We start from the raw sequence: 12657 nt of genomic DNA, 5'->3' as shown, positions 1-12657 counted from the left end.
GGAACCCAATGAATGACCTTGTCGCCCATTTAAGGGGGAAGAAAAGGCTCTATGTAAACACCACCACCCCCACCCGCCACTCAAACCCTCTCCAAACGCAGCCACAGGGATCTGCCCCTCTCTGCTGATGCTCTTTGAAGTTGTCAACAGCCCCCGCCCACCCCCCCGTCCTGCCCGGCCGCCTGGGTGACCTCCATTATTTATGACGGGCGTGAAATTGATTGTGGTTGAAAGATCCACACTGGAATCCAATGAACTCTTCAATTATTGCTGCACAAATAAATCTGTTTCCACAGTCCCCCTGGGGACCCAGCGTCTAACCCCCGGTTCAAGGGAATAGATATTTCTCGGTGGCAAAGTACGGGTGACGCGTTGTCATGACTGTCAACTTGTAAGAGTCCACGTCCGAGTGACCGTCCCCCCACCCTCGATGACGGCCAGGGACACAGACCCGAGTCCTCCCCCTGCGTGCCGCATGGCCTTCCCACAGGCTGTGGTCATTCCTAGCCCTTGTCACAGGAAATGCGCAGTACGTGTTAATGGGGTTACGGGAAGATCGAGAGGCTCTCGGGGAGTCAGGGCTGGGGGCGTCTCTTCCACAGAAAGCCAAGAGCTCAGGAGACTCCGTGATGACTTAACCACTAGGATGACAAGCAGACGACCTCCGCCCGTCCGGGGCCTGATCCTGCTCCCCTCCGCTGTGCGGCACCTTCCCGGGTACCGAGGGGGCCAGAGTTCACGGTGCTGGAGGCCACCGGGGTGCCAGGCCCAGAATGGGGACACACGCTGACAGCCGCTGTCAGAGACCGGGGACCGCGGGCCACACGCGGCCCATGGAGGCATTCTGCTTGGTGTCCCCAGTGCGTGTGGAGATGAGGACTGGTAAATCCGGTGACGTCACACCTGCAGGTCCACCTGGCCCCGGTGGGCGGGGCCCAGGACCACGCCCCCTTCAGACGGCCAATAAGTCCAGTCCCTGCCCGGCCCAGTTCGTTAATTGAACAGCCTGGGCCCTGTAAGCGTGTGAACATGTAGGCCCCGACACGTCCCAGGTCACCGAGTTGTCACCACGACCAAGATCCGCCCTCAGGAGCTGTCACCCTGGGCTGCCCCAGCCCCAGACAGAGGCGGCTGAGGTGAATCTGTCTTGTGTGCAGCGGACCTCATGGCGACTGCTAGCTCTGTGGGACCAGGACAATGCCCTGAGCCCAGCGGAGAAAAACGGAATAAAGTATTTTCTCCTTCCGTGGCAGCGTCTCCTGAGCCCCTCCCCAGCCCCCCTCGCAGCCCCGCTTCGTGGACGGGCTTGGAAGTGCCGGGCGCAGAGACCAGGAGGAGGAAGTGATGGGGTTTGTGAGACTCCGGGCACGTGCCACGGGGCTCAGGGGACCGAGCAAGTTGTCCGGGGAGAGGGAACTGTGACCGTCACCTCGGCTCAGGGGCCGTCCCCACGGCCCACACCCGGAAATGCTACTCCTTCACGTCGGGCCTCGGCCCTCGGGCCACGTGGTGCCTGCGCCGGGCAGGGCGCTGAGGCTTCCGGGGGCAGGAGGGCTCGCGCCTCACGACCCCGCACCTCGCCTGCGCCCTGCCGAGCTCAGCAGCACAGACCCAGCTAACGCCCGCTGCACGGGCGCGTGGCTTCACGGCTGCCTGGGCGCGGGCCGGTCATCCGTTTCAGGAGCGAGGGCCGGATGACGTCAGGTCGGCCCGCATTTCAGAATGAATCCGCCAGGCAGCCACATATGGGGTTTACGTGCAAAATCAAAATCGACTGCCGAGGAGCAGACAGCGCCGTGATTGCTGCCTATCACCTGCCCAGCCACCCGTATCACGACGTGTCCCAATCAGCTCGCTGTCACACTGGATTGCGTGCTGTCAAGTGAGACCAGCCACCGCGGCTCCTCCTGCTGGACCAGGGACTCACACGCCAGGTAAGTCACACGTGGCGAGGCAGGTGTTGCAGAGAGAATTCTGTCTGGAGGAGAATTTCCTGACACCCTAAGCCAACCAAGTCCTCTCTTCTGAGCGGGTCGATGCCAAGGACCAAAGACCACACCCGCCGCCAGACCTCCAACCTCACGTCCAGGGCACGGACCCTTCTGCCTGCCCTAGACGAGTCCATCACGCCGCTCGCCGTGAAGACGGCTGGAGTCCGGGGACTGTGCAGCCAACAGGAGGTTCCTCGCGTCCACTTCCCCTTAACCGGGCCACGGGCACCGGCCGTGTCACCCAGGGGACCCAGGGCCCCTGACCCTTGGCGCCCTGAGCCCTCGCCTGCTTGTCTAGCAGCGAGCTTGGCCTCCCCTCTGATTTTTCCTTCCCAGACGTCCCTGAGCGCCACCAAGAGTCCTGACACCTGCCCACGCACCGGCCCTGCCCCTACTCTGCCTGCTGATGAGGAGACGCAGCAAGCGCTGGACCCCAGATCCTGATGCTCCTGACCCTGTGACACCCAATGGAGCCTCCACTGGCCCTGGCGTGCGGAGCCCGTTCTGACATCGGGGTGCACAAAACACCCACCGGCCGCACCAGTGACGCCACGTCTCCAGTGGGAGGTTCCAACCACACTCCCTGAGACGCCTGACTTTTGTGCAGCTTATCTAAATTCCTCCAAGTGAGGATGGTGCACAACGGAGAGAGACCACCCTCCACCGTCAAACAGAGTTGGGGCGGCGGGGGCGGCTAAGCAACAGTCCAAAATGGGACCACCAGAGTCAGCTCTTCAAAGCTGGCTGCCACGCCACACACACACACAGAGACACACACACACAACACATTACACACACACACACACTCACACACACACACACACTCACACACACAGCATCTTTCCCCAGAAGAGCCCATGACTTGCAGTGACATCTTGCCACCCAGTGCTCCAAGAACAAGCAGACCTTTCCGGAAGCCTGCCGTTATTTAATGAGCTATTAGCAGGGTGCCGGGCCAGGTCCTGCCTGCCTTGTGCCAGCTTTGTGAAAGGTCAGCTGCCCAGCAGCTCTCGGACGGCCCTGGGACAATGACAGCTTTTGTGCACCCACACCGTGATGCAGGCTTCATGCAGACACAGCAAGGCCCACTGTGGCCGCCTGACACTGTGCGTGCCCAGGCACTGAAGCCACCTGCACGACAGTGGCAGAGAACGACCCCCTTCCTGCCTCTTGCGTTTGGTCACCTATGTCCCCAAGAAGCCCCGGTTGGGCCCACAGCTTCACAAGGTCACACAAGAACACAGCTCTCCCACCGTCTCCCCCTGCCCCTCAGAGGACCCAAAAGCAGTTTAACAGGCCGACGCTGCTCAAAGAAGCTCCTATGTGACCCTCAAAGAAAAGAAGAAAACGTGACGTTTAAGTAGCTGAGATGACCCCACAGAAAGGCGACAGACGTGACCTTTAGCAGTGTGGGCTCCGGACCACGTCCTGGGCGGGACACCTGGCCCTTGTGCCTGCCCAGCCATGTGACCCTGGGCTGGCTGCTAACCTCTGAGCCCTCACGTCCACGTCTGTAAGAAATGAATACTAACCCCACGTCGGAGAACAGCCGAGAGGGCTAGACGACACAGCACGCAGCCGACACCCGTCTCGGGCCAAGCTCCCCGGAAACGGAGCCTGGGACGGGCTTCTGAGACGGGCACAGGTCTCGGGAGAAGGGGACATGGGGGCAGAGTAGGACGAGGGAAGGAAGAAAAGTATGTTCTCAGCCCAAGACTGCCTTCCCTCTGACCCCAGCGGGGCCGTGAGCGGCGGCCGAAGGGTGGGGTGCAGACGGTGAGGGCTCCAGGACCAGCAGCGCCCACCTCGAGGCGAGCCCAGTGAGCATGAGCAGCCATCGGACGACGGTTATCATGACTGTTGTCAGTCGTCCCCACAATTTTCAAGCTCAGCCAGTTTCACGTACTATAGCAAAACCATTACATATCTCAGGCGTCTGTTTTTGGCCCCAAGACCTGAGTCGGCAAAGACCTGGTCTGCAGTGACATGATGACAGGAAGAAAACTGGCCTCCTCTGATGTGGAAACCGACTGCCCCGGACTGTCCCACACCCGGGACCCGAGGAAGCCCGCACGGGAGGTTTGGACGCGTGCAGTCCGGGCTTCAGACAGCCGCTTCCCAGCGGCAACGCGAGCTGAGCAGGGAGCAGGCCAAGTGCAGGCGGGCGAGCGACAGCACAGGTCGGTTGGCAGAGCCCGGCGTGCATGCTGATGTCGCGGACGGAGAGGGGGTGCAAAGCCTGCTTCCTCCCCCCTCTGGGGCCCCAGGAAACCGGGCTGTTTCCCTAAAGTCACTGGGAAAACAGTCCTGCGCCCTGCGCCGATCACGCCCAGGGCCGCAGGGGGCACAGACAGGGCACCCGGGGCGTGCTGTCCACGTGCCGCATCTGCCACCTGACAGCGTCTGCGTGCAACGTTCAAGCCCGGGCAGGACGCCTCCCCGGAGGTCCCACCTCAAAGGTCCGAGGGCCTCCTTCCCCTCACTCCCCTCGAATGTCTCAGCCCCCCTGCAGTCCCCATGACCCAGCGGGCTCCCGATGTCCCCGCGCCCCAGGATCCCCCTGCGTGCGGTGCCGCCCCGTGTTCTCAGCGGCTCAGGCCAACAGCACCACCCTCAGCTCCCCATGTCCCCATGCGGCACACACCACCTGGCGGCGGATCCCGCTCGCTCTGCCTCAAGACGCACCCAGAGCCGGGCCGCGCCATGCTGGGATGGGCTGGCCGCCCAGCCCCTCAGCCGGGCCCCTGCAGCAGCAGCCCAGGCCCCTTACTGCCCTGGCAGTGACCACAGTCAACCGGTCACTGGCCTGCCCGGGCCCTGCAGTGGCCCACCTCACTCACAGTAAAGGCCGCTCCCAAGAAGTGGCCCCCAGGCCCCCACGACGCTCTGCCCTGCCCTCCCTGTCTCGGAGGCCAGCGTGGCAGCAGCCTTGGACCCCACCCTAGACGTCCCATGAGACACCCCCTACCCACTCCAGCCCCCTTCTTCTTCTGCCTCTCACCCGTTCCTCAGGACAGAACACCGCCCCAAATGCTTTGCGTCTCACCTGTTTACTTTGGCACCTGCGTCCCCCACTGGACTCCAAGCCCTGTCAAGGCCCAGCTGTCTCCCTGTGGTCACCGTGTCCCCCCGGCACCCAGAGCAGTGTCCGGTAGAGTCAACGATCAGCTAGTACTTCCTAAGCAAACGGAGCAACAAACCCAAACCCTTCTTGGTAATGTGGTTTCTTTTCCACGTAGCTGTGTCCACTGTTAAGGGACATGTACGTCCTTTGTACATGAACCAGCATCAGCAGTCGCACGGAGAAGTTATACAGAAAAGAAACATGGAGCAAGGAAAAGCTGGCGTTAAACCCGGCCGGACACTGTGAGAGGCCTAGGCCTCTGAGCCTGCGGCAAAATTTCGCTTCTCGAAAGGGCGACTAGCAAGTGTTTGTAGACACACGAGCGCCCGCCCGAGACTGCCTTCTAACTAATCCAAAGAGCCGGTACAGAATGGGAAGATAAATCTCTCTCCGACGGTTTGATTCAGTGCTACCTGTTCTCGGGCCCGTGTCCCCTCCTCTAACGCCCATCAATACGGAGCAGCCCACGCTCCTGGAGCGACGAAGCAGATATTAACGGCCTCCAATTTTCCCGGTGTCACTTCCTCCCACGGCCCCCGTGTCTGCACAGAGCAACTCCATTTTCTCGATGGCTCAGGTCGAAAAACCACACCGTGTCTGTCGGCCTCTGACACGGCGCTTGTCCACTCCATCGGCAAGTCCTGTCTGCTCAGCCAGAAGCCGGCCACATACTCCACGAGCAGCGTCCCTTTCCTGAGATGACTGGCAGGGAGGCACTGAGCGTGGCTGCGCGTGGCTGCGCGTGGCTCCTGCCCTGAGCGCATTCTCGGTGTGGAGGAAGGACGCTGTCAACCCCACGGGGACAGCGCAGACCGCGCACCGTGAGACCTGTGTATCGGCGTGTCCAGCAGCGTCCCTTACACACAGGTGCACACGCTCCTCATGGGAAGGAGGTGCGTCCCTGTACGCTGACACCAGGGGCCTGAATGTGTCACCGGCTTCATCTGAGACGTGCCTGCAGGGACAGGTTTGAGCTCAGGGTCGAGGCCTGCTCGCCCGCTGAGAGCACCCCGTCCCTTGCCCTAGAGGAGAGCGTCTCGGCTGCCACCGCACTTCCAGCCACAAATGGGACAGAGCAGCCCCGCCGACCGGTGCCCGTGGGCCAGACAGCGATGCCACCGCCACGTGCGCGAGCTTCAGGCCTGACGGTGGACAGCACGACCATGGCGAGTGCCAATCTGGAGGAAGAGTGACTGGATGAAGAGGTGACGGCAAGTTCGATTCTGCCTGGAATCGATCAGGGCCACTTCCTGCCCAGGCGACTTGCAGGTGGGTCCCACACCACACGTGCCACACTCCAAGCCATGTCACTGGTGCAAACCAAGGGGTCTGAGAAGGAAATGCTCCAGGTGAGGCCGTGCCCGGAGGTGCAAACACCTTTGAACACTGCTTACGACCTCCCAGCCCACAGATGATGAGCGGCAGAAAGAGACGGGCACGGGCGCGCCCCTGCGCCCTCACGCTCCCTCTTCTCCTGGGACGCCTGCTGCTGCCGACCACGGCCAGCCTATACCCAGCACTGTCACCTGTGTTCCCTCCATGGCTGGACCGAGTCGGTCCTGACCCGCCCCCCTCCCACGCAGAGCCGGAAGCAAGCCCTGGAGCGCAGGGGGGCAGAGGGGCTTATCCGAGGGTGCACAGTGAGTGGGGGTGAGGTGGACAGCCAAACAACGTGGACCCTGGAGAGCAGGTGATAGCAACGGGCAACTTCAGCCTAGTGCCCCTGGGGACCCTCTGCAGAGCCTACAGAAGGCCCCTGGGAGATCACGGCACTGAGCCACCACCACCTGTCCCCCAGCACTGCTAACTCCCCTCAGCCACTTCACGGATCTGTCCACCTCCCGAGTGCCAAAATCAGATGCACCTAGGGACACAGCCAATGCGTCACCCGTGTCAGCTACAACTGGGAGACGAAAGCATCTTCAGCACAGGCCTTTGTCCCAAGGGACTGGCTGCCCAGCGCACACCGGGGTAACACGTCCCAGGCATGCCATCGCCCCTCCCCGTGTCCTGCTCTTTCCCCTAAATTCCCGAGTTCGGGGGCTGCCACCATCCTCCCCACTTCTGAGACTTCAGCGCTTCAGACCGAGCACGGACTCTGAGTCCCAACAGCCCTCTCCCTGGCCACCTTCCTTCCCACTGCAACAGTCTCTGCCTCCTCTCAACCCTGATTACTCTCCGACGCGCCTTCCACACTGTGACGTCAGCTCCAGCTGCGGGGGGGCGGGGGGGCCTGCCTGGTGCACCCCTGCGCCTCCAGAGCCCACACGTGTGGTCCCTGGTGCTTCACGATGAACAGGTAGTTCACGGGGAGAGGGACCCGCCAAGCCCGCCTGGTTGTCACCAAGGCAAAGGCCAGTCGGAAACCTCAGCTCACAGCGCCACCCTTCCTGGACAGCCCCACTCACACGAGGGCATGCCAGGGGCCCTGAGTCCCAGGTGGCCCGGGACGGGGAGCAAGGCGGGTGGCAGGGGGTGGAGGGATGGGGGGTGGAGCGAGCGGTGCACAGTACCTGGCTGGTCAGCGGGCTTCAGTACATCTGCTGTGCTTCTGTCCGGCCACACAATTTTGCAACCCTGCTCCCAGCCCTGCTGGGCCCCACCCACCACACCCCTCCGCTCCAGCCCTGTGACCTCCCTGCCTCGCCCACCAGCTCAAGGATACCCCCATCAGTGCTGGCCCCAGGGGACAGTTCTCTTGCTGGTGCAGCCAGAATTCCCTCCCCGAGAGCAGAACATAAAGATTAACTAGGTGAGGAAATTTCTCCCTTGGCTCCGAAGCTGGGGACATTTGTCTGACCCAGCACATATTCTCCAGGAGACAGGCTAAATTAAAATACTAATGGACGGCTGTATCTAAAATATATTTACCAATGATTAACAGCTTGGTAGGTGATGTATGTTCCAATAATTTCTTATTACGATGTGGGGAAACCTCAATAAATATTCTCGGGGTAATTAGCGGGTATTTACTTAACGTTCAGCTGTGTTTTCCCGTACACCGGAAGGTGTCGTCATGCCAGCCAGGCCCCTCTTGGGCACAGAGAAGGAGCCAGACTCAGCAGCCACCGGCCTCGGCTTCTCCGCAGGAGACAGGGTCCCATCCCCTGAGGCCAGCCCTCCTGCAGACACGTCTGGCACAGTCTCACTGAGTAGTGACATAGCATTACAAAGAGTACGTGTAAACATTTGGACTTGCGGCTTCTCTGCTATTTCTGAAAATCGGGGAACACGAGCTCTCTTCCAAAGCTCCCGTCAGTGGGACCCGAGTGCACAGTCCCCTGCAGTTCGTCACAGCCACCCACTGCGTTGTGGGGTTTAGTTAAAGACCAGCTCGGGCCCTCCAGCTACTTAAGTCTGAGTTCTGACAGACTCTGACCGGTCCCGCACTGGGCCACCCCAAGGATGATTCCAACACGGCACAAATGCCACGAGCAGAGATGCCGGCAAAGGAAGGAGGAGCGAGGACCCCTCGGAGCAGAGGGGACCACTGGTCAGACTTCTGTGAGGGGGGAGGGCTGGCCCAGGCCACCGAGTCACCCTCTAAGCCTGGCCACGCTCAGCCTCTCTAAACCTGACCCTAACCCCTCACACACGCCCCTACCTACAGAGCACAAGCCGCAGGGCACAGGGGCCTGGGCGGCAAAGACTGAAGCTTCCGCCAAGGCAGGCGGCAGGAAGCGCGTGCTGTCCGCCAGACCAGGCCGCAGCAGACGCTGGGGCGGCAGCTGCAAAGCCCCCCTCGAGGCGGCAGTCCCCGGGCACCTGCACCCAGCTCCCCGCCGTGGCATTCCCCGAACCCACTTTCCACGGCTCTGTACTCATCACAGAACGCGCTGCCTGCAGTGACAACCCTCGAATACCGCGGGGTCACGCAGGGTCTGTGTGCCCCTCACGTCACAGTCTGGGCCGGTGAAGTCGCAGTGGGATCTGGACAAAGGCTGTGAGTGGAAAGATTTGAGTTTGGCAGAATTGAAGGCTGTTTGTCCAGACCGGCTGGAGCAGTTGGGGCTGCGTCACCCCTTCTGTCTGTTCTGTCCTCTCCCTGAGTGAGCAAACGCTGTGGCTAAACCAACAGACATCTTAGCCCAGCACGCAGTAGGTGCTCAACAAACACTTATGGGGAAAGTTTTTCTACTGGGAAAAGTGGTGAATCAACGAATAAAGGAACACAGGTCCAGCATCTGGAAGCCACGATCCGCCTTTTCTCCAGCACTGGGTAAAGCTGTTGGCCCCAACGAACTCCTGGAACACCTGTCCTCCCTTGGCACAGCCAGGTGGGCTCAGTGAAGGTTCTAATAAAATGACAGGAATCCATCAAACTGGCTAGACATGAGTGACAGGTCAGCGACCGTGACATCCACCACGAGAGCAGACTATGACAGGCAGGTGCCGGTGGGACAGCTCATTCGGGGTGCAGAGCTTGCCCGTGAACCCTGACAGGCTCTCCCACCTCCACCTCTGTGCAGTGGGGTGGAGGGACCTCCCTCCTGAAGTGGCCATCAGCATCGGGTAAGTCCACGACAGACGGGAGCCGAGTGTTCAGAACTGTGCCAGGCCCGTCGCCTCCACACTTCCGACCACATCACTCAGAAATCAAAGCCACTTCCTGAGCCACAGCAATCAGGAGGCCCCATCACAGGTCTGCCTTCGAGGACCTCAAGGACAACAGTCCTTCTCATCCTGTCTGCCAGCGAGACGCCATTGACTCACCCAAATTTCACAAAACGCTTCTGCCACATCCTTTGCTTTGGGACACCAAGGACACAGCCACCAGCAAGCACAGGAAAAATACTCAGATACCAGCCACAAGTGTCAGTCTGCTGAACCCCAGAGTGCTACCGTCCTCCAGGGATGGGCTGCTTCCCGTCTTCATCCCAACAGGCAGGCGGTCCCAGCTGTCTCTGCAGCAACCTTGACACAGCAGATACACCCCAGGGGGCTTCTGGAACTTCGTAAAGTGCTGAGATCCATTCCTTTTATGGGCCCCCAGGGAGAGTACTATGGGGTCCCAGGAGGCCAGTGCCCTCCCTCACTCCATGCCCTCCATCAACTAGAGCCCTGAGTTGGTTAACCAGCTGCGGCCCCAGGAGACTTCCCAAGTGTGGAAGCCATTTGTCTGCCTGCACGGGGCTGAGCCTCTGAGAGAAGTAAATGTCAGGCAGGATCAATAACACTAAACAGACCGGAGAAACACAGCCCGGGCCTCAGAGTGCTCGCTTGGCCAGAGCACCGGAGACCACGATGGACAGTGGTGACAGACGCTGCAGTCGGCACACCTGGCAGCCTGGGCAGAAGGAAGGGAAGCCGGGCTGAGCAAGAGGTCGGAGGGCCGTGGAGCAGCTGGGCCTGCAGTCCGGTCAGAGGCCACGTGAACCTGCCGGACGGCAAGCTACTTTGTGGACAGCACAACGCTCGGGCTCTGGAACCAACATTCCAGATTCAAATCCACTCTGCCTCTGGCCAACAGGGTGACGCCGAGAGGCTCCACAAGCTCTCTGATTTTCAGTCCCCGGCCCTGAAAAGTGGGGTTAACGGCAGATTCACTCTGTAGGACCTGTGACAATTGAATGAATCAGTGCACGTGAGGCACGTGGAGGTGTCAGATGAACAGCGGCCAACGCGGAAACGAGGCGGGAGGCAGGTTGCTCGCTGCCAGAGAGGCGGCAAGCACAGCAGGGACTCACAGGGCCTGCCACCGAACGGCTCCCAGTCACAGGCCGGGTCCTTCACCCGGCCTCGGCAGAGCAGCGCCCACCCATGTCCAAGCACAGTGCACGCATGACACCGGGCTTTGCACAGCACATGCAATTCCATGTACATTACCCTAATTCTGGCACTCTGTCATTTCCTCAGTCACGACATGCTGACCTTGGAACCTGATCTCCACACAGAAAGCGACCGTCCAGGTTTCACTCACCTGCCAACTGAAATGTTTGGTGGGGGCGACGCAGAAACTCAAGGGAGAATTCTGGAACCCACCGGCGTGTCTGCCCTGGGCGGTGGTAGGACAGACACCGTGCTTGGTGCGCGTCCCTCCTCGAGCTAATCTCCACTCTGAAGCGCCAGGAGCTTCTTAAAGCCGGCAGGGGAGGCGGGGAAAGGCACAGAGGCAGACACACAGCAAAGTGAGGGCCTGCTGTCAAGTAGCGAGTCCACTCTGACAGCGCCACTTCTGGCCCAGGACCTGGTCCTTCTCCCGAAAACCTCTGTGGTCTGGTCTCTGAAGTCTGGGCGCTCTCGTGAGCATCCAGAGATTACAAAGGAGGCATCTCGGTACAGGTGTCCAATCCACGGGGCCTTTTGTCACTTTACTGCTGTGGGAGTCGGGTCATCCCCAGGTTGAGGTGTGGTGACGGAGAAGACTTCACTCAGTGCAAACATATCAACTGTGGCACAGCTGTGAGGTGCCCCTGACGTGCTGCAGCTCACCCCTCTCTAGACAGGCAGCCCAGCTCCGTTCTGTTCTGCTCCCCGCGGTCTGCCACAACGACAACCCTCAGTGTCCCTGTGGCAGCCGTGGAAACACAACCCCAAGAAAAGGAAAACATACTCCTCCAAAACTGAGGGGAGCTGACTTATATAGAGGAAAGGCCCCGCCCCTAGTCCCTGATTGGTCTGTTCTCATGCAAATGAGGGGGCGAGTCCAAATCCTCACAGTTTCATTGGTCTAAAAGGCAGTGTCCTGATTGGTTGGAATGGAGCTGCTCTGATTAGTGAAGATGTTCGTAAGGATAGAGCTGCATGGCTCTGATGGGCCAGGGGAAGTCTCAGTCCTATGGGTTGAATTACAATTCCAGGAATTCCTTATAAGAGCTGGCTCAGCCAGCCGGAGCACAGGGCAGCCAGGCAGCTCGGTGCAGGCTTCTCCCTGAAGCGCAGCTTACGAGAGAGGCTGCTGCATTTTAAATTTGAGCCTAGTGAACCACCGGGAGAATCTTCTAAATAGGTATCTTCTTCCTTGGGATCGACAGCAGCCAGCATGTGACTCCTGGCTGCTGTGGCGAGAATGCTCACACTTGTAATAACCAGGAGGAGCTGGAGTAAGGGGGTGGTCCTTGGACCCCCCATGGCACCCCACTGGCCCCACCCAGTGTCCCAAACTCTAGGGACCTCAGCTTCCACTGAGGCTTCCAGGAAAGGGGGCTCCTGGTGAACAGACCAGCCGTGAGAGTCACAGAGCTGGATTTGGGAGGCTGAGGTCAAGCCAGATTTAGAAACACTGCCATAAAAACTGAGACATTGTCCAGTTGGGGAGACAGATGGGAAGAATGTGAGGTGGCCAGGGTCCCCCAGACCCTGGAGATTCAATGTTGGGGCTGCACGTCACCACCCTCAGGGTGACAGTTTACAGAGCACTTACAAAGTGCAGGCGCCATGCTAGTGGCTCTGCATTCACAAGCACAGCTCAGCCACTGCAGCAAACACACCGTAAGGTGAAGCCCCTTTCACAGACTCAGGATGAGGAGTACCTTGTTCAAGGCCGAGTGCAGGGGCCGAGATGCGAACCCCAGTCTCTGACTCCCCAACCCAAGCTGCCTC

The 12657-nt window shown here is 60.2% G+C and overlaps 1 long non-coding RNA gene across 1 annotated transcript in view; it reads right to left on the bottom strand.

Annotated features, from left to right (window-relative positions):
* LOC120584522 (uncharacterized) overlaps positions 1 to 11641 on the bottom strand; it is a 125611-nt gene extending 113970 nt beyond the window's left edge. Inside the window, exon 1 of the long non-coding RNA XR_005648059.1 lies at positions 11036 to 11641. This is a non-coding gene — a long non-coding RNA (uncharacterized LOC120584522). The remainder of the gene's footprint in view (positions 1 to 11035) is intronic.
* Positions 11642 to 12657: the final 1016 nt, after the last annotated feature.

Source organism: Pteropus medius, unplaced genomic scaffold (genome assembly GCF_902729225.1).
Source record: "Pteropus medius unplaced genomic scaffold, Ma_sr-lr_union100, whole genome shotgun sequence".
Taxonomy (NCBI): domain Eukaryota; kingdom Metazoa; phylum Chordata; class Mammalia; order Chiroptera; family Pteropodidae; genus Pteropus; species Pteropus medius.
The sequence above is the reverse complement of the archived record's forward strand: the minus strand, read 5'-3'. Positions and strand labels throughout refer to the sequence as shown.